Here is an 18,946-nt window from a genome sequence, read left to right as displayed (position 1 = left end):
GCCTCTATTTGCTGTATTCAGATAAACTTTTCATAAAAGGGTTAACTAGCCAATCGTTGGTGACAACATATCACGCGACACAAGCCCTGACACAAAGATAAAATTTTAACTATCCTCGCTTATAGGACCAGCTTGTTCTGCCTGTTGGGCATAACTCAGCCAAAGGCTAGAGGTTCTATACAAATCTCCCAATACAGATTTTACACATTAAAAACCACTCAGACTTCGATCTACTCGTTGGCTTTTTTTTGTGCCTGCCTTGTGGCGACAGATTCTCATGTTAAACATGTAACAGCAGGTATGACTGACATGCTGCTGGAGTGACGGGAAAGAGTTGGGACACGCCTGCCAGAGCACTTTCAACATATCAGCATCACGGCTATTCATAAACACATCACATGCACCTGTAGGGGAGGGCGGGCTATGGTAAAGTTCCACTCTGAAGTCTGATTCCAAAGGTTGCCTAATATTGAAACTGCAGAAAGTAAACAGATGTAAGCCATGCTTTTTGTAAATGACATACTCCTTTTCTGCAGATAAGGTGTTTAGATTAGTGTTTACCTGGGATCATCACAGGAGAGTTGTGTCATCCTCTACTTTATTTACTATTTAATATAAATTATAAAAAGCTCATTATCACAGGACATTTCGCTCTTGATCAATGGTGATTTGATTCTACATGGGAAAAATAACCTACATAATATTACAGCAAAAATATAATAATCACATCAAAAAGTTGTTTATTTAACAATAAGCAAACAATTTCTATACATGAAAAAATGTCACCCTAAATTATCTATCAGATTTTGTAGGTTTTCAGCATTTGCATGAGAAAACATTTTATCATTGTTCATACAAAAAGGGTGTGGACAAAAAACACAACACATGACAATGTAATTTAATGCAGCAAATGATCCATTTAGAAGATTAAAGTATATACAAATCTGTCTAATCTTTTTCTAGACTGTGTCACAGATGTTTTTTGTGAGGCCAAAGGTTGTGATGGAGTGCTTGTCTTATATAGGGTGTTGCCCACAAACAAACTAACACAGCACTTAACAGGTTAAGACTTATTACAATGACCAATCACTGTGGAGATGAATATTAATATGAGTATGAGAGCAATTACTGCAGGTCCCACCAGGAATATTAGACCGATCCCACAGAAGATAACAAAAACATCACAAGGCACAATGCCCTCATTATTAGCTCAGTACCAGAATCAACTTCATTTTCATAACCATTTTTGCAACACAGGAGGGAAATTTTCTTTGCATGTCAGTTTCAGGTGTTCCTCACATTATTCAGAATCAGAATCAGAAATACTTTATTGATCCCCGAGAGGAAGTTCTTTAATTTATTATTACTTTTTGAATGCTGAAAATGTAGGCAAAACTATCTACTATAGATTTAAGAAGAACAGACATTCAGTACTTAGCATGTAATATGAATTCAGAAAGAATTTATTAGTTACCAAACTTAATTTTAAAAAAACAACCCCTCAGGTCCACTGTAGTTTCCTGTCGGTCTGTAGCAGTGATGCCTGTTGGAGCCTGTCAGGTTTGTAGAAGTGGTTTTTGAAGGTTGTAGAGAACACACTGTATGGTGACATTTTTCTCATGGTAAATGTCTGGAGCCAGAAACTGTCCATGCTGAAAGAAAAAATAAAACACATATTGTTAGGATTTCATTTTTACACAGAATGAGAACTGTGGATTCTGTCCCCCATTACTTACAAAAGCGTGTAAGAATTAAGACGATTATCAGATCAACATTGGAAAGGCTTGAGTCAGGGAGAGACCTCCGCCTTGTTTGGAATGTAAAAACTGACTCCATCCTATTGGAGAGGTAAACTAACATTACAGCCAAGCACGTTCAATATATTGTGAATTTGTAGTTTTAGTTGGCTCAAGTTAGATAACGTTAGCTTGCTGGCTAACATCGACCAGTTGCTAACCTTACCTGTTGCAAAATACTTCAGTTGTATTGCTTTTCATATTACTATCCTGTGTACCACCGGTATTATGTCAAAGTGTTGATTTTGACTGCAAGAAATGATGAAACGGTACAAGCAAATGTGGAGTGATTTGTTTATACTAGGCTTTGGGTAGCCAGCTACATTAGCATGGGTCTGCCATTGTTTGCTTCGTATCCTTCATTTAGATTTAGTGTTGTTTTACTGATACTAAGGTACACATCTTCTCCACCCGTCTCCATCCATCCATCCATCCATCCATCATCAACCGCTTATCCTGCGTACAGGGCTGGAGCCAATCCCAGCTGACATCGGGCGAAAGGCAGGGTACACCCTGGACAGGTCGCCAGTCCATTGCAGGGCCTCCACCTGTCTCAGTCGCTGTAATTTACAAGACTGACTTAGCTCACTAACTAATTTTTCATCAAATCATCAAATAAATTAAGCTACGCTGACTACGAGCTACGAGCATGGATTAGTTATTATTATTATTATTAAAGTGATAAAAATATTACTGTGACGTTAGAGTGGGGGTTTCCCTGAGTTCCCAGCATGTTGTGTGAAGCTGTCCCCAGTGTGTTGGACTCTGTTTCGGCTTGCTGATGATTTCGAGCATGTTACTGTGAACACGCTAGGAAAGGTAGGTAGTGGTTGCATTCTGAAACCGCACAGCTATAGGCCACTGAAAACTACACATGACCCCTTTAAGTTGATACGGCAACCTTGTTAGCAAATAGTTTACAGTCTCTACCAACTCCCGTAAGAAATATCCAGCTTTTTAGCTGCTAAATGCTCAATTATGTTAGCCAGGTTGTCACTAACTGTAGAGTGGGTTTTTAGAGCATTTACTTTGAAAACAGTTGCCTGCTGCAGTTAAAAACAATAAATAAATACATTATGATCAACATATCAATTAATTAATAAAATTAATATAGCACCTTTATTGTAAGTGCTAGAGAAATTTTATTTTTTCTATTTACTGGTCAATTTCCCATGCAATAATGTATACTTTACATGATTTCACTGCCAATATATAAATTTATTTATTTATCATTTAATTAATTAATGATGGGATTTGTTAGAGAGGGCTATCAATGACAGACTTCCTGATTCTTTAAGTGATAATAGACCTGAAATCTATTTTGGTTATCAAAGACTCACTACCTTTAGGCTTAAAGTTGGTTCTGAAGAAACAAATGCAGATGATTTCATATTGCAGATAATTTCAGGCAAAACAAAATCTATTTAAACACATGCCCTGTGTGATGCACTGACTATTGTGCCAACAATTTAAATACAATGGACACAACCTAGCAGCTAAAGCTGTGTATCTTGGAGCTCCCAGGATTCTTCTTCCAGAACATCCACTCAGTACAAAACATGTGCCCCGTGTGAGGCTCGAACTCACGACCTTCAGATTATGAGACTGACGCGCTGCCTACTGCGCCAACGAGGCAGGCAAGATTTCATGAGGAAACACTCGTGCAATGGCATGTGCCACTACTTACCCTGCGAGACTGTTTAGGCCAGACAATAACATGCATCTTGGGTAATCCAATCACAAGTGGAGAGCTTTAAGATATAAGATAAATATATTTAGATATAATTTTACAAAACAGGGCTGTATAACAAGATTAAGTGGTAGTTCCCTTAACGCTACTCAAAAAATCTTTATATACAAAAAGTATACACAGATTAGTGAATAAATAATTCATAGAATAAAACTATTTCACATGGTGGAGTGCTGAGGACTAATTTAAGTTATTTTAGTATTCTTTTTCTCAGCAGTACATTGTTCTCTGTGCACCTCTGCAAGACTTTTCTCTCTATATTAAGTCTTGTTGTTTGTAATCCGGCCGATGATGGTGTTGTTGTCTGTATACTTCACAACAGCGTTGTTTTCATGTTGAGGTTTGCAGTTGGGGGTGTACTGCGTGAACATGAAGGGGCTGAGCACACGGCCCTGGAGCTCTACAGTGGAGGAGTGTCTGTCCATCTGAACTGTCTGGGCTCTGTTTATGAGAAAAGTCCAATATCCATTTGCAGTGTTTTAAAACTAGAGTGCTGAGTTTGCTGATCAGTTTCATGGGGGAGATTGTCAAATGCTGAGCTGAATTTCACAAACAGCATTCTGATGTAGGTTTTTTTTTCTCAAGGCTGAGAGGAGGGCAGTGGAGATGGCATTCTCTGAGGATCTGGTGGTTCTGAAGGCAAACTGGGGATGGTCCAGGCTGGCTGGGAGGTTGTTCTTTATATGCTGAAGAACGAGTTTCTCAAAGCACTTCATCAGAATGGGGGTGAGTAACACAGGCACATAGTCGTTCAGACTAGACACTGCAGACTTTTTAGGTACAGGGACGGTGGTGTAGCCTGTCATGATTTTGCTTTCAGTTTCGCTCTGGCGGTGCTGTATGCTTTTGGGCTGCAGCTAACGATGATTTTAGTATTCAAAGCTTCTAGAGATTATTTCAACGAATCACCGATGCATTGTTTAAAAAGTACTTTTGCTTGCCTGTGGCACTGTGAGGTTACAACTCATGGCCCAAAAAGGAGAACAACAAGCGCACGTTTGTACATTTTCAGATGACGACTACAGCTTACTTTGGCTAGCCTTCAACTCAACAATCAATCATGATTTCAGTTAAATGCTAAAGTTGTTGTTACTGTTACCTTGTCTGTGATCCGCTGGCAGAACGCCGGGGGCTTTCTGATCAGATGCTGTGCTGTTGCCGAGGCAACATAAGTTTCGTTTTACGGTGGACGGACTGTAACATTACACAGTTGTTGTTTTCTTTAGCTTGAAATAATCCCATACTTTGGACACTTTCTTCTTTGTCCCTGCTGTTTTCTCTGTCTTCCTCCACTTTGCAAACAGCTCCATTATAATCACTTTGTGTTCACAACGTAAGCGCGATGTGCAACAGTAATAAATGTCCCTACGAAACACTGTGCTGTATAGTTATATGGATTTAATGAAGCATCGATGCAAAGAATTTCTGTCGATACATTTTATTAATTGATTTTATTGATTTAATCGATGAATCGTTTCAGCCCTAGTATGCTTCCTTGTCACCTGACCGGTAGGTAGCATTTTTGGCTCTGGAAAGAGCCTTCACCTCTCCATTCATCCAGGCTTTCTGGTTTGAGACTGACTTTATTGTCTTAGTGGTCACCATATCATCAACACCTTTGCTGTTTTTACTGAATTGACCCTTTTAATCAGCTTGTGTAATGCTGCGTTCCAGGCAAATCAGAACTCGTAAATTTCGGACCTCCAATTAGAAAAAGTGTGAGTTCCTACTTGTAAACTTGTGAAAAAAATATGTACCCGACTTCACGAGAAGCAGTTTTGTGACTCACAGCAATGGCAGCTCCCATGGAAGCACATCTTGTAAATGGTAAACCATTGGAAAATTTTAAACCTTGCAGTACGGGCTCTGTTTGTTCGTGTCACTGTGGTCAAAAGTGTAAAGTGAACAACCTAGTCCGAAAACGTCTTACTGGCAGAGACACAACAGAAACTACCAGCCAATGGCCCCAGAATGAGAACACCCTGCATTGTTTACCACTGAGAAGCACCTAATTCAGCTGCATACTGTTGGAGATTTCAACCCTGCCAACAGAGTTGTATATCTAACTTGTTGATAATCAAGGCAAACACACATCAATGTGAGGCTCGAATTCACAGCTTTCAGACCGAGACTGACACCCTGCTCCTGCGCCCACAATACAACTGAACTTTATCAGTAAAATCCAGAGTCTTACCTTTAACATAAACAGACGAGGACTGATGGTCACTCACACATGCACCTGCTAGAAATGCAGATATAAGACATTTAGAAATGTGTTGCATTGGCCGGGAATCAAAGCCGGGCCTCCTGTGTGGCAGGCGAGAATTCTACCACTGAACTACCAATGCTTTATATGTGGCCTGATCTATCACTACATGAAAGAGGCCCACAAACATGGAGACATGTTTATTCACGCATTCACTTTTGCCAATGGGGTGTTAAACCATTTTCTTTTGTTTCATCTGTAAAAACGTCAAAACGTACGCCTTAGTTTCTATGGTGAAATATTCTGTTAACCTCTTACGTGGACCACCAATTCAGTTTAAAGCACATGAACTTATTCTGCTAAGTGTTTCACCATTTTCCCCTCCCTTTCCCACTATTCTCTTTAGTGCAGAGTGTACACTTACTGGCCACTTTATTAGGTACACCTGTTCAATTGCTTGTTAACACAAATAGCTAATCAACCAATCACATGGCAGCAAATCAATGCATTTAGGTATATAGACGTGGTCATGACAATTTGCTGAAGTTCAAACCGAGCATCATTATGGGGAAGAAAGGGGATTTAAGTGACTTTGAACATTGACCGTTGTTGGTGCCAGACAGGCTGCTCAGAGTATTTCAGAAACTACTGATCTAATGGGATTTTCACGCACAACCGCACAAAACACATGCCCCATGTGAGGCTCAAATTCACAAACCATTTTTAAGATGTTTACTGGTGCATTACTATGTCAAAGACCGTATGGTAATTGTAACTGTCCGCTTGGAGTCCTTTTAAGGTGTATTGATTTCAATGATTGTGACACAATGACTGCTGTTGATACCGTTTGCATGAGTAAAGGCATCTGTGACCTTCAAGTTCGAGGGCTTCATTATGACACCAAACTTCAGATAAAACAAGCCTATACTCACAGCTTTATCCCAGTGGACAAGTCATACATCCTGACCAAAGAAACCGCCCAAAGATGGCCCCATCTCAAACACTTAGCGGACAGACTGTCACTTCTCCAAGACTGTGATGTAGGTATGCTGATAGGCTATAACTGTCCATCTGCATTAGCCCCTCTTGAAGTTGTCATAGGCATCGTCATTATGTCGACGACGAACTAACCAGTGTCATGTCTGTAGAAGGAGCCAAGAGACAGATGGCAGATGCTCAGAAGTCGTGCAAGGAAGGAGAATTAAGACTTTAAAAATTCAACTCAAATCAAAAGGAAGTCTTGGATTGCGTGGATCCTTCAGAAGCACTAAGCATTGAACCTGTAAAACTAAGGAAGGAAGTCAGTCAGCCAGAGCACACACTCGGCCTTCAGTGGTTAATAGACGACGAAGACACCTTCAGCATAGATGCCACACGGAAAGATCAGTCTGCAACCCTCAGAGCATAGACTGTATATAAAAATGGACGTAATATCTGTGACGTCACCCGTTGGTTTCTGAAGAGCAGTTTTAAAGCCCGAATTGGGCGAAGCTGGCCGTCGCCATCTTGGCACCGCGTGTCACTCCCGGATAACCATAAATGGGCAAAGAGGCAGGTCGTGGGTGGAGCTGAGGTGACGTGTTGCTGAAACCACTCCCGCCTAGCTCGACATGACCGAGTTAGCTCATGCTAAGGAGCTGGTGCTATATGCTACTCTGCTTTAGCAGAGGTAGCTTCTAAACCCCCGGTGCTGTACGGTGGAGGTTGGAACCTGTGGCCGTTTTCTTACCAGTTTATGGTTGTCAGCTCATAAAGGTAAGACACCGGAAAATATTAAAATAACTCACATATCTGTTATTGACATTATACTTCACAAGGTTTTAAATGCTTTATAATATATAAATGGGGTAACATTATTTTGCACCACTAACGTTAGATTTTGTTGAGACCAACGTTAACAGTTAACTATGAATCAGTTATTAATTACGTTAAAGTTTACTTACAGCTCAAACGAGCAATTTGAAGCAAATCAATTAACCCTTTTACATAACGGTAGTTACGAGTCTTTTATTTGGACGTCACATCAGTATGTTACTTGTAATAAACGTAATAAGCTAGCGGTAGAGTCCTTAGTTACATGATGGAAGCTGTATAACTTGTAAAACGTTAGCCATGGCTATTATCACATTAATTAATTCCCCACACCGCTATATTGAGTAACGCTGTTGCTGTCGGCAGGGCTGTGTGGGATTATTGTCTGGAATAGGACACTTTAGAGAGAGAGAAAGGTACTTTTTAATTTTGTCACAAGATTCTTGTTGAGGATCTGATGCCTCCACGCCTGCTTTAACTGTAACGTTACTAGAACAACTTGGCTAGTGGACATTTGACAGCTGATATAAAATTGTCTGTCTTAAGAGGACAACACAGAAACATTTAAAGACCGTCTCCATTGTTCCATTTCTCCCACTTATGTGACATAATAGTGCTGCCAACATTAAAACACATAAACATCTTTTAGAAGAGCATCTCAAAAAATTAGAATACTGACGAAAACTTCATTATGAGCATCAGAACCAGACTGAGAGATTAAAGTCTTCAGAAACCTTTGCAGGTGTTTTGAGTTAATTAGCTGATTAGAGAGCTCTTCTCCAGTTGACATTTCTGTATAATCTATAATACAGAAATTTATTTTTATTCTAAAATTTTTATACATTTTGAGATACTGGAGTTTTTATTTCCATAAGCTGTAAACCATAATCAAGATGAAAACAAAAAAGGGTTTGAAATGCTTCACTTTGTGTAATGAATCTAGAATATATCAGAGATTCACTTTTTGAATAGAATTACGTTATAAATTTACTTCACCACAATATTCTATTAATTAAAGACTCATCTGTATTGTTTACTTTATATTTTTCATCACCTGAAGCATTTATTACACATTTTCCTCCTAGAGTCACACTATGGATCAGATGTCCCACCTGGTGCCAGAGAGCTGCAGAGACCTGGAAGCCTTGTTATTGTCGTGGAAGTCTGTATCTGTTGCCGTGGACTGATGTGGAAAGGCGTTCTCTCTTTCTGTTTACTTTGAGTTTTAAATATTGTCCATACTTGTGTTATAGGTCCTTTTAAAAAAAATATATGGTTAATGGTTCACATTGTAATAAATTCTATATATATTAGCACTTCCTGTCTTTACTACTTACTGAAAAGCTAATCGTATACCACAGATAAAACATGAAACATTAAAACTGAACTCTTGCTGAAGAACATCAGTCTAGGATAAGTTGAAAAGTGAAAATACTCCCAACATGTTTCACATGAAATGTTTAAAAGTAATTATGCAGTGTATTTCTGTGTGTGAGTATTTTTACTTTCTACCTTATACTTCAAGATAAATAAGGAGCCAGTACCCATATACTGTATAACAGAGCCTGAGGTTTCTGAAGAGTGCCTTGTTTGCTGCTCTGATATAAGTCTACTTTAAACACAGAATAATGTGGGCACATCCAAACCTCCTGTGGGTAGGAAACAAAGAATGATCTGCACAGAGTAATTTTGAATCCCACTAGGTGGTTTTTATTGTGACCTTGCAAACTCTGAGGTCTCAGAGCTGACCGAATGCACATGTAGTAAACAGGTGAGTCTATACAATGTAAACCACACAAGACCTTCTCAGAGGTCGGAATAAATGACACCTCCTACAGGGCCTCAAAACTATTCAGTGTGCAGACAATTCTTTGTTTTTCACTACAGAGTAACTTCTCAGTCAATGTCACATTTGTCTTTTTAAGAAATGTCAAAATAAAACGGTATATAACATCAACCTTTAATTTTTTACTTTCTACTTACATATGTAAATGTAAGCCTATAAATAACATCTTAATATTTTCATTTACAGCCGTTAACTATAATATGTTAGATAATTATGATTAAAATATAAAACTGATGATGAATGAAGAATGATTTTATGTATAATTAGTTTGATACACTTTATAACAAAGTATTCCTAATACAAAAGCAATAGTTTAATAAATTAAACTTGTCTTGCATTCATGAAAACATAAATATTACAAGGTTACAAATGTAAAAGTAGTTTTGTATGACTTGAAATGTGTTGAGAGTTATTATAATGATAGAATCTGTTGATAAGAACCCAGTGTCATAATTTCACATCAGTAGTGTTCAGGCGTTGTGAGTAAAAAGAAAAGCAGGAGCTGAAGAGCTGGAAGCTGGAGCTGTTATCTCCTGAAGAGCTGGACACAGCTAATCACATCTGAGGGGTTCTGCAATCAGCTCCTCTGGCACCTGTAAAGACAACAATGGGTAGACAGTTAAGCAGCTTCTTGCAAAGAGCCATAAAGCTACTGAACTCTGAGATCACCTCAGCATGATAACCTCTCTGGCATGTGACAGTAATTAGGGGCGGCAATGTGAAATACAGTTTCCTAATATGTGCAATATACATTTTTCTGCTGGACACTGTGCAATAATAACTACTCAAGTCAGATCTTATTGAACATTTATTATAAGGATCTTATTTTATATTTCTTATTGAACTGTACTACTACTACTTTTTTGGAAAATGCTAATGCACCAAACAAACTCAGAGGCGGCTCACACACACCTAATTTCTCACCTTAACTAAACCATTGCCCTAGTTACAGCCCAGCTACCTGTCTGCAGGCATAACGCGCATTATATGCTGACAAAAAAGGTGGATGAAACTCTCTGCAGGTAGCCTACAACAGCTGTTCTGCTGAATTATGCATCCACCTCTTAAGCTCCTTATCAGAAACGTCGCTGATCAAACGCAGTTATCACATCAGATTGTTTGCTGAAGGAATGCTACATCTACTGAGTGTATTAACTTACTGATGACTCTAAACTGCCTATGTACTTCGAATCAATCATCCCCACTCATGAACCCCACAAAGAATAGTATAACGTTATTGTTTTTAAACAGTAACGTTACACTTGGAGGTGCACAGTGCTCCTCGGTGTGACAGTTTCAGGCAGAACTCCGCAGCCGCTCCCCCCTCGGCTCTCTGCCTTTAAACCCTTCGTGTCCATCAGGATCAGGTACAGCCACTTATAATAGTATCTGACTCGTATCTAACTGAACAGTGATTCCGTTACAGGACGTAGCTAAATCTCACATCGCCCGTTAGTAAAAGTTACCGTTAACATAATGTCAGCTAACTGAGAGCTGAGCCTTTACTTACAACTTCACACAGACGCCTTTTCTTCAAAACATTATCACCCTAATGTCTAATACTACGGTTAATCTAATAATGTTACATTTTGGCTTCTCTCTTCTTGCTGACTTAAGTCTTTGGCTCATTAAAAGCTGCGGTTAGAACACACTAACTTACTTACTTACACTAACTTAGCAGCTTGGGGCTGCTCGTATCTGGCTAATTAGCGTAACGAGCTAACGTTAAGCTAACAAGCTATATGCTGACAGCGATACCTGTTAAATGTTAACACATAAATAAAATACAGGAATTTCACTCACCAAGTAGAACACGGATTTCCTGGAGGTTCTCTCTCCAATGATCTGCACAGCCTGCCATTATTCATCCGGTATCTGCATGTAGAAATGTCCAAAGGCTACGACAGGCTGAGCCTCAGAGCTCCGTGTAGCTGAGCGAGGCTAACAGACGGCGGACCGAGTGCTAGGAGTGGCAGCAGCTAAAGGTGCCTGTCAATAAAAGCGGCCACGCGCCTAATAATGCAGAACTTTAAGGCTTAATATAATTTAAACAGGTGTGTTATAAAAAAATTCACCCCCCTCACAGTTGTCACAAAGGGCAAAATTAGCGATATGCACTACAACCATTTTTTGAACCAGGCTGTAAACATGTTTTATTCTGCTGTAAAGTTGGGCATTTTAACATGGGGGTCAACAGAGATTGACTCCCTTCTGCAGCCAGCCTCAAGTGGCCACTCGATGAATTGCAGTTTCAGATGCTTCCGTATTGGCTTAAGGTGGGAGACCGGAAGTTTGCCGCTTGCCTCAGAGGCCTTATGTCAGCAGTTGCTTCCCTGTATGACCCACTTGAATTCATTGCACCATTCACCCAAATTTGGAAATGTGTATTACAAGAGCTGTACTGCAGAAACATCAAATGGAACAGCCCATTCCCAGAAGACCTTAGAGCATGGTGGGAGCAATGGAAGTTTAAGCTTCAGAGGTTGGAAAAGGTCACAATCGGAAGGTGTTACCACGGCCCAGGAATTACTAGCATGAGTAGTTGAATCCATTCAGGATGGCGATGGATTGGTTTGCGGAGTTAAGATTCAAGGAGAACGGACAGCTGTAAAGAAAAGGAATTGCCCCTATAAACCTTCAGTCATTGAGCGTCCAGTTCAGAAACTGGTTCTTCTCCTTGAGAGTAAATAAGACAATCACATCATACACAATACACACACTACAGCACATACATTATATGCATTCAAGTGGTCTAACTTTAAGGCAGTTAAATGTGATGCAGGAAATTCTGTATAATTCAGTCAGAGTACTTGTATATTATAGCAGAATTTGGTGGGACTGTAACTGTCCGCTTGGAGTCCTTTTAAGGTGCACTGATTTCAATGATTGTGAACATATTTTTTTGTATTTGTAAAAGATGTTTTTAGTAGGATTATGGTGTCTATGAAGATTCTCAGTCATCCAGGTCATAGTTATCCGGTGTAAACATGGGCAGATCACTCCACGCAGGTAGCAGTAGCGTCCACCAGTGGGCAGTATAGTTTCTGCCACTAGGCTAAACTAACCCCTTGCAAAGTGTAGATAAACCCCGTATCCCCAAACTTATAGATGATAAGTAACAAAGGAAATTGCCAGGGTTTGGTTTAATGCGCTTGGGAAGCGGAACAAGGTGTATGTTGGGTGTTGCGGGAGTGAAATGTTCATGTTTCTTGTAAATAGTTTGGCTATGTATTGACGAAGAGCAATTAGCTTTGATGTCCAGTATGTGATTTTAAAGGTTATTGTGTAGAGTATATGGTTCTTGGTATAAAGTGACGGTTATTTAATTGTGTATTTAATTAGGGTTATTATTATAGCATGGTTGATTTTAGCAAAATGTCATGTGTATAAAAGTACTTATGTTTATATCTATTTGTATATGTTTATAGTTTTCACAGTGCACTATGGATATGGATAAAGAAATAAAGAAACCGTAAAGACATTACTCGAGACTCTCTGCATCTTGCTTAACCCACCGAGGACAGTTACAGTAATTACATTGTGTTTGAAGGTTTTAGCCATAGACCGTATAAAACCCAGTGTTTCCCACAGTATTTTAAGAGACAATGGTGGATGGGCCTCAGACCTTCTCGTTGGGGAGTCCCCCCAGAAGAAAATTTTGTACATTTTAAAGTTAAATGTATTAATTTGTTGCACAATTAAGAGGCTATCTATGAAGAACTTTGTACGCTTGTAAACAATGTTGTGCTCTAATTAATTATTTAATCATAACCCCATTGTATAGCTATCAATGGTGATGAAACAGCAACAAAAGTCAACAAATTTATTTTATGTTTTTCCAAAAAAAGAATAGAAAATTGAATAAGTAATTTCTCTAACATTTTATTGTTATTGGGGTTTTTTTTTTGGGACACATGTAATATTATACTTTCTGTGAATATAATCCAATTAATCTTATTTCCATACTGTATAGACACCTTATTTTGAAAACCGGGCGCTGTCACATGTGTATCCTCGTGCTAAATTCATTAAGTCCTACCAGAGTCTGACCCAACTTGATAAAAAATGTTGTATGGTGTTCTTGTATCGTGTAACATGAAAACTTCATAGCCTCTCTTCAGGTAGGACTCTCATACTGCAACATTTGTCTTTGTAAAGAGAGAAAATTACAGGATAAAGTTGCTAACCTGCCTGCCAGCTCGCACTGGCCCATTACAGTGGATTTACCATAAAGGGTTTAATAGGTGTGCACTCCAAATTTAGGCGCAGCTAGCTTAACCGTCTTCTCATAAACAAGCATATCGCTACAGAGCAATCCAAAATTGAATTGCATTGGCCAGGAATCAAACCCTGGCCTCCCACGTGGCAGGCGAGAATTCTACCACTAAACCACCAATGCTCACATAACTGCTACTTCAAAGTCAGCGAACCAATCAGAGCATCTGCGGTAGCACTTACGCAAGTTAACAATAACTATGCTCATTACTTTAGTGAACCAGCAGAGCATATTGATGTTGCAGCTGGAGCTCCTTCAAACTTCTGCTAGCTCCCAGCATGAGAACACCCTGCCAGTTCTGCATGTGACCGCAGATCATTTCAGGCAAGAACCTAACAAAAACCCATTCCCGTTTGAGGGTCCAACTCACAACCTTCAGATTACGAGAGTTAAAAGGTGCAGCTCCCGACACGCAGTTAACTCATGACTGTGAGGTTACAACTCACGACCCAAAAAGGAGAACAACAAACGCACGTGTGCACATTTTCAGCTGAGGACTGCCTCTGGCTAGCCTTCAACTCAACAATCAATCATGATTTCAGTTAACTGCTAAAGTTGCTGTTACTGTTACCTTGTCTGTGGTCCGCTGGCACAACACCTTTTTGTTCAGCTGCCGTCATGCTGTTGTTACCACCAATGCTTATGTTCATGTGGCACTCCCACAACAGCACAGACTCCACTTAACATCTGAAAAGTTATGTGTTCACTGTATTTTGATTTCTATGATATTTCATATTTTTCTGAGTCAGGTCCTTACCATGTCAGCCACTCCGTTTCCCAAATATTTTTTGATAAATAGCTTAAATCTGTGCTCAAAAAAGTTGCTTAACTGTTATCATATATTTTTCTTAGGTATATCTCTCCCTGTATGTGTCTCTGTCTGTGTAATGGCCAGTTTGTCTTTCTAGTTAAATTAGCTAACTAAGTTGTAGTTAGCTAACCAGAGTAAATTAGCTAAAAGAAGGTCTTTCCTTCTCTTTTTATTTTCATACTGGCGTCTGTGTGTACAATGATTGTAATTAGTGGTTGGACTTCTTGGGCCGCACCCAAAGCTCGCCCATTCAGAAGGCTCGAGCTCATGACCTTCAGATTATGAAACTGACGCGTTGCCTACTGTAGCAGAACTAGGAACCTTTGGAGGGACTCACTGTTTTTCCACCAGAGGGACCAAGTACTGAATGTAGTTCTGGGGTCTTCATTTTACCCAAAGTACCGGTACTTTGAGGGTGTGGGGCTTGCCTTGCAGTGAAATTCTGAATGGGCGAGTAGAGGCTACTGGCTTTAACTGGAGAATGTTGGCTGTTTTTCTACAACTGCTCGTCTCTTTTCCACCATTGTTTGCAAACCAATAAATCACAAGACTTTGCACCGAAACTTAAGGTAGAACTTATGTATTGCTGGTGCAACAGGCTGCTGTTCTTTATCTATACTCTTATTGGTTTTTCATTACTAAATAATTGCCTTTTAAAAATATGTTATTTAAAAAAGAATTAATTCAGAACAGTAATCACATTTAATATTTTATCATTAACTAACTGTTTTCAGAGGAGCATCAAAAGTAAAGTCCTTACACTACTCCCTAAAAGTGTGTTGCATTGGCCGGGAATCGAACCCGGGCCTCCCGCGTGGCAGGCGAGAATTCTACCACTGAACCACCAATGCTTACATGACTGTTCTTTTAAAGTCAACGAACAGAACAGAGAGGTGCCAGTGGAGCTTACTCTAGTTAACCACAACTACACTATTACTGTAAGTAGCAATAAAACCTCCGCAAGTAATTAATACATAAGCAAGTTAGTGGCATGGTGCTAATCAAAGTTAGAAAGATGGAACGATCTGTTTGTGAAAAGCCATAGCCGACATACGGCGGAATGCTTGTTCCTGTAAAGCTGGACTGCTTTGTGAAAGCACAGGATATTCTTTTCACGTTGCTCTCCATATGAAAGCAGCTACACTCTCACTCTCCCCTCTTTCCGTCCCAACTCCTGTCACCTGTCCCCTAATGCCCACCCCTTACAAATCTACTCCAATCAAACACAAGTAACATGAAAAGAAAGCAGTTTCATCATAAAAATGTGTCTGTTCAGCGGACACTGGGCATCAGCGACTGGGCCTAATCTGCTTTGTGTGTGTGTGTTTTGTCAATAACTGTCTACCTGTATTGTCTTTTGAAGTGCCATAGGAGCTGATAGCAGTATCCATCCAAATGTGGCACACCTGGGTCCAGGACTCTACAGGAAATACAAGTCCCAGCTTCCAACGTGGCTCACTCTCTTATCTGCCATGTCCTGCTTTGCTTAACTTTTACTTCACAACACCTAATCCCACAATATATGAACACTGATTTCAAATGTTATATTATGACACTGGGTACCTATCCATAGCTTCTTTTATTATAATTACTGTTACAGTAAATTATTTTAAGTCGTAGAAAACAACATTTTCATTTGTAAACTTTTAAAATTTATGTTTTCATGAATGCAGTATATTTGAATTTGTTGAACTGTTGCTTGGCAGGGTATATACAGGAATCCTGAAGTAAAATTTAATACCTTTTCAAGACTTTTTCAACTTTTTTTAAGACTGCCGTGCCACTTTGAGCTATAACCGATTAAATCAGCCACACACCTTTAAAAGGGTTGTGTGTGTGTGAGCATTTCACTTGTGTGTGTGTGAGCGTTTCAGTTGTGTGTGTGTGTGTGAGCATTTCACTTGTATGTATGTCAGCGTTTCAGTTGTGTGTGTGTGTGTGTGTGAGCTTTTCACTTGTGTGTGTGAGCCTTTTAACTTGTGTGTGTGAGCATTTCACTTGTGTGTGTGAGCGTTTCAGTTGTGTATGTAAAAGCATTTCACTTGTATGTGTGTGAGCGTTTCAGCTGTGTGTGTGTGTGTGTGAGCATTTCACTTGTGTGTGTGAGCGTTTCACTTGTGTGTGTGAGCATTTCACTTGTATGTGTGTGAGCATTTCAGTTGTGTATGTAAAAGCATTTCACTTGTATGTGTGTGAGCATTTCACTTGTATGTGTGTGAGCGTTTCAGCTGTGTGTGTGTGTGTGTGAGCATTTCACTTGTGTGTGTGAGCGTTTCACTTGTGTGTGTGAGCATTTCACTTGTATGTGTGTGAGCATTTCAGTTGTGTATGTAAAAGCATTTCACTTGTATGTGTGTGAGCATTTCACTTGTGTGTGTGAGCGTTTCACTTGTGTGTGTGAGCGTTTCACTTGTATGTGTGTGAGCATTTCAGTTGTGTATGTAAAAGCATTCACTTGTAAAACTACCATGCATTTAATATGCACATTGAAATCTAAAAGAAACTCCTTGGCTTAAAAGGACTAGCTTGCTTTCCTAATTCACTTTACTAACCACAGCTCCTCCTGGTCACTACCTTCTTCTCTAAAAAACAGTTTTCAGGCTCTTCTGAAAACTGAAATATAATTTAACTAGTATCAGGATGTACAGTATGTGAACAGGACAGAGCTGTACACCAGTTTAACTTGTACCTGATGTTCTCAACAAGTAGTAATAACATACAGCTAAGATTAACGTTTACTCTGTAACTGATTACAGGTGTTTATTTGTCCAAAAGCTGGAGTGCTGCACCCTGTTCCTCTCCCCCAAGTTTAGCAGCTCTCCGCCAGCCATAACAGCCATGACAGGTTATCGCGACTCAGTGTCATAGGACTTTCTCGCTTGAGTTGAAAATATTTAACACGCAAATTCCTTCGCTTCAGGAAATCGTGGCTCTACCTGTCTTTGCATTGACTTAATGTTTTGGTGGTGGTCATGGTTGGGGGAGTGGGGGGTTAAAATAAATAAAATCAATCAACAAATAAATCAATGCATTGCACTAAAAGCAAGACCAAATAAATGAAGAGCTACTGTTGTGGAGTGCTGTAACAGTGAAAAGAAGACATATCAGTTAATAAGAATATCTCCTCGTTAGTATAGTGGTAAGTATCCCCGCCTGTCACGCGGGAGACCGGGGTTCGATTCCCCGACGGGGAGTGTGCACCTCTTTAATTTTTCCCCTCTTTGCAGTATTGTATATAATCCTACTGATTATAAACACATATACAAAATGCACTCCTATTTCTTGCTGAACTGGATGTAAGAAAATACATCATGGAAACGGATAGTACAATAACACAAAAGGATATTGCATTGGCCGGGAATCGAACCCGGGCCTCCCGCGTGGCAGGCGAGAATTCTACCACTGAACCACCAATGCTCACATGAAGACATTTCCAGTAACAGACACTTCAAAATTCATTTTGAGACTATACTGGTGATGATGCAAAGGGGTGCGCTGGATTTATAACACAACACAAAATGTGAAAATCACTGCAAAACTGAATGTGGCACAATAAATATTTTATATTGTCTTTTTAATCGTTGGAAGCTAAAATCATAATTGAGAAAAAAACAGTTTCTTCCCAATTGCAGCGGGCCTAATCAATGTCCAGGAAATAAAAGTCAGTGCGCCCAACGTGGGGCTCGAACCCACGACCCTGAGATTAAGAGTCTCATGCTCTACCGACTGAGCTAGCCGGGCTTAATGGACAAAGAAAAAGTTTGGATTTTTAAAATGTCTCGTTTCATCTTCCTGAGTGTATTTCTGGTTTGCTTTTTTAACTGATAATGGGTCTAGGCGATGTTCTATCTGCATTAGCATTTGCAAGTGCTACAACAACAATGATTCTCAAAGCAAACTATATATTCCATGCATGAATAGCACACGTTACATGACATCAGCCTATACTCATGTATTTTTAGACTCTTTCCCAGGACATGCAATGTTATTCTAACCACTTTTTTACCTACACTACAGCATACACATGCCGCATTGAAGAAGAAAAACTAGCGGATAAAGCCTTTGTTCACGCCAGATATGCTTTCCTGAAAGACACAAAATACATGCCCCGTGTGAGGCTCGAACTCACGACCTTCAGATTATGAGACTGACGCGCTGCCTACTGCGCCAACGAGGCCTGATACAACCTTCCCCCGGAAGTCCTTAAATACCCACCACCAGTTCCGTGAACTATTTTAAAAGTCATACAGTCTATGTTGAAAATTCAGCTATAGCTTTTATTCCCCACCAGAGGGAGGCAGAGTGCTTCACGCTCCCACTGAACAGGCTACAGACTTCTGATCAAACGTTACCCTTCTGTCCGCTGCCCTGACTTATCACACTGTCCGCAATTGTGATAACATTTACGTAAAAGTTGTGAGTAAGTGTACATAGTATTCACGTCAATAT

At 39.7% G+C, this 18,946-nt stretch overlaps 7 non-coding genes across 7 annotated transcripts; 1 reads left to right on the top strand and 6 right to left on the bottom strand.

Moving 5' to 3' along the window:
* Positions 1-3,358: 3,358 nt before the first annotated feature.
* Positions 3,359-3,431, bottom strand: trnam-cau. Its single transcript has one exon. It is a non-coding gene; the product is annotated as a tRNA-Met (tRNA).
* Positions 3,432-13,738: 10,307 nt separating this feature from the next.
* Positions 13,739-13,809, bottom strand: trnag-gcc. The gene has a single exon. It is a non-coding gene; the product is annotated as a tRNA-Gly (tRNA).
* A 1,468-nt stretch (positions 13,810-15,277) lies between these two features.
* Positions 15,278-15,348, bottom strand: trnag-gcc. The gene has a single exon. It is a non-coding gene; the product is annotated as a tRNA-Gly (tRNA).
* Positions 15,349-17,619: 2,271 nt separating this feature from the next.
* trnad-guc lies at positions 17,620-17,691 on the top strand. The gene has a single exon. It is a non-coding gene; the product is annotated as a tRNA-Asp (tRNA).
* Positions 17,692-17,843: 152 nt separating this feature from the next.
* trnag-gcc lies at positions 17,844-17,914 on the bottom strand. The gene has a single exon. It is a non-coding gene; the product is annotated as a tRNA-Gly (tRNA).
* A 251-nt stretch (positions 17,915-18,165) lies between these two features.
* Positions 18,166-18,238, bottom strand: trnak-cuu. Its single transcript has one exon. It is a non-coding gene; the product is annotated as a tRNA-Lys (tRNA).
* A 363-nt stretch (positions 18,239-18,601) lies between these two features.
* On the bottom strand, positions 18,602-18,674 carry trnam-cau. The gene has a single exon. It is a non-coding gene; the product is annotated as a tRNA-Met (tRNA).
* Positions 18,675-18,946: the final 272 nt, after the last annotated feature.

Source organism: Micropterus dolomieu, linkage group LG01, assembly GCF_021292245.1.
Source record: "Micropterus dolomieu isolate WLL.071019.BEF.003 ecotype Adirondacks linkage group LG01, ASM2129224v1, whole genome shotgun sequence".
NCBI lineage: Eukaryota > Metazoa > Chordata > Actinopteri > Centrarchiformes > Centrarchidae > Micropterus > Micropterus dolomieu.
The sequence above is the reverse complement of the archived record's forward strand: the minus strand, read 5'-3'. Positions and strand labels throughout refer to the sequence as shown.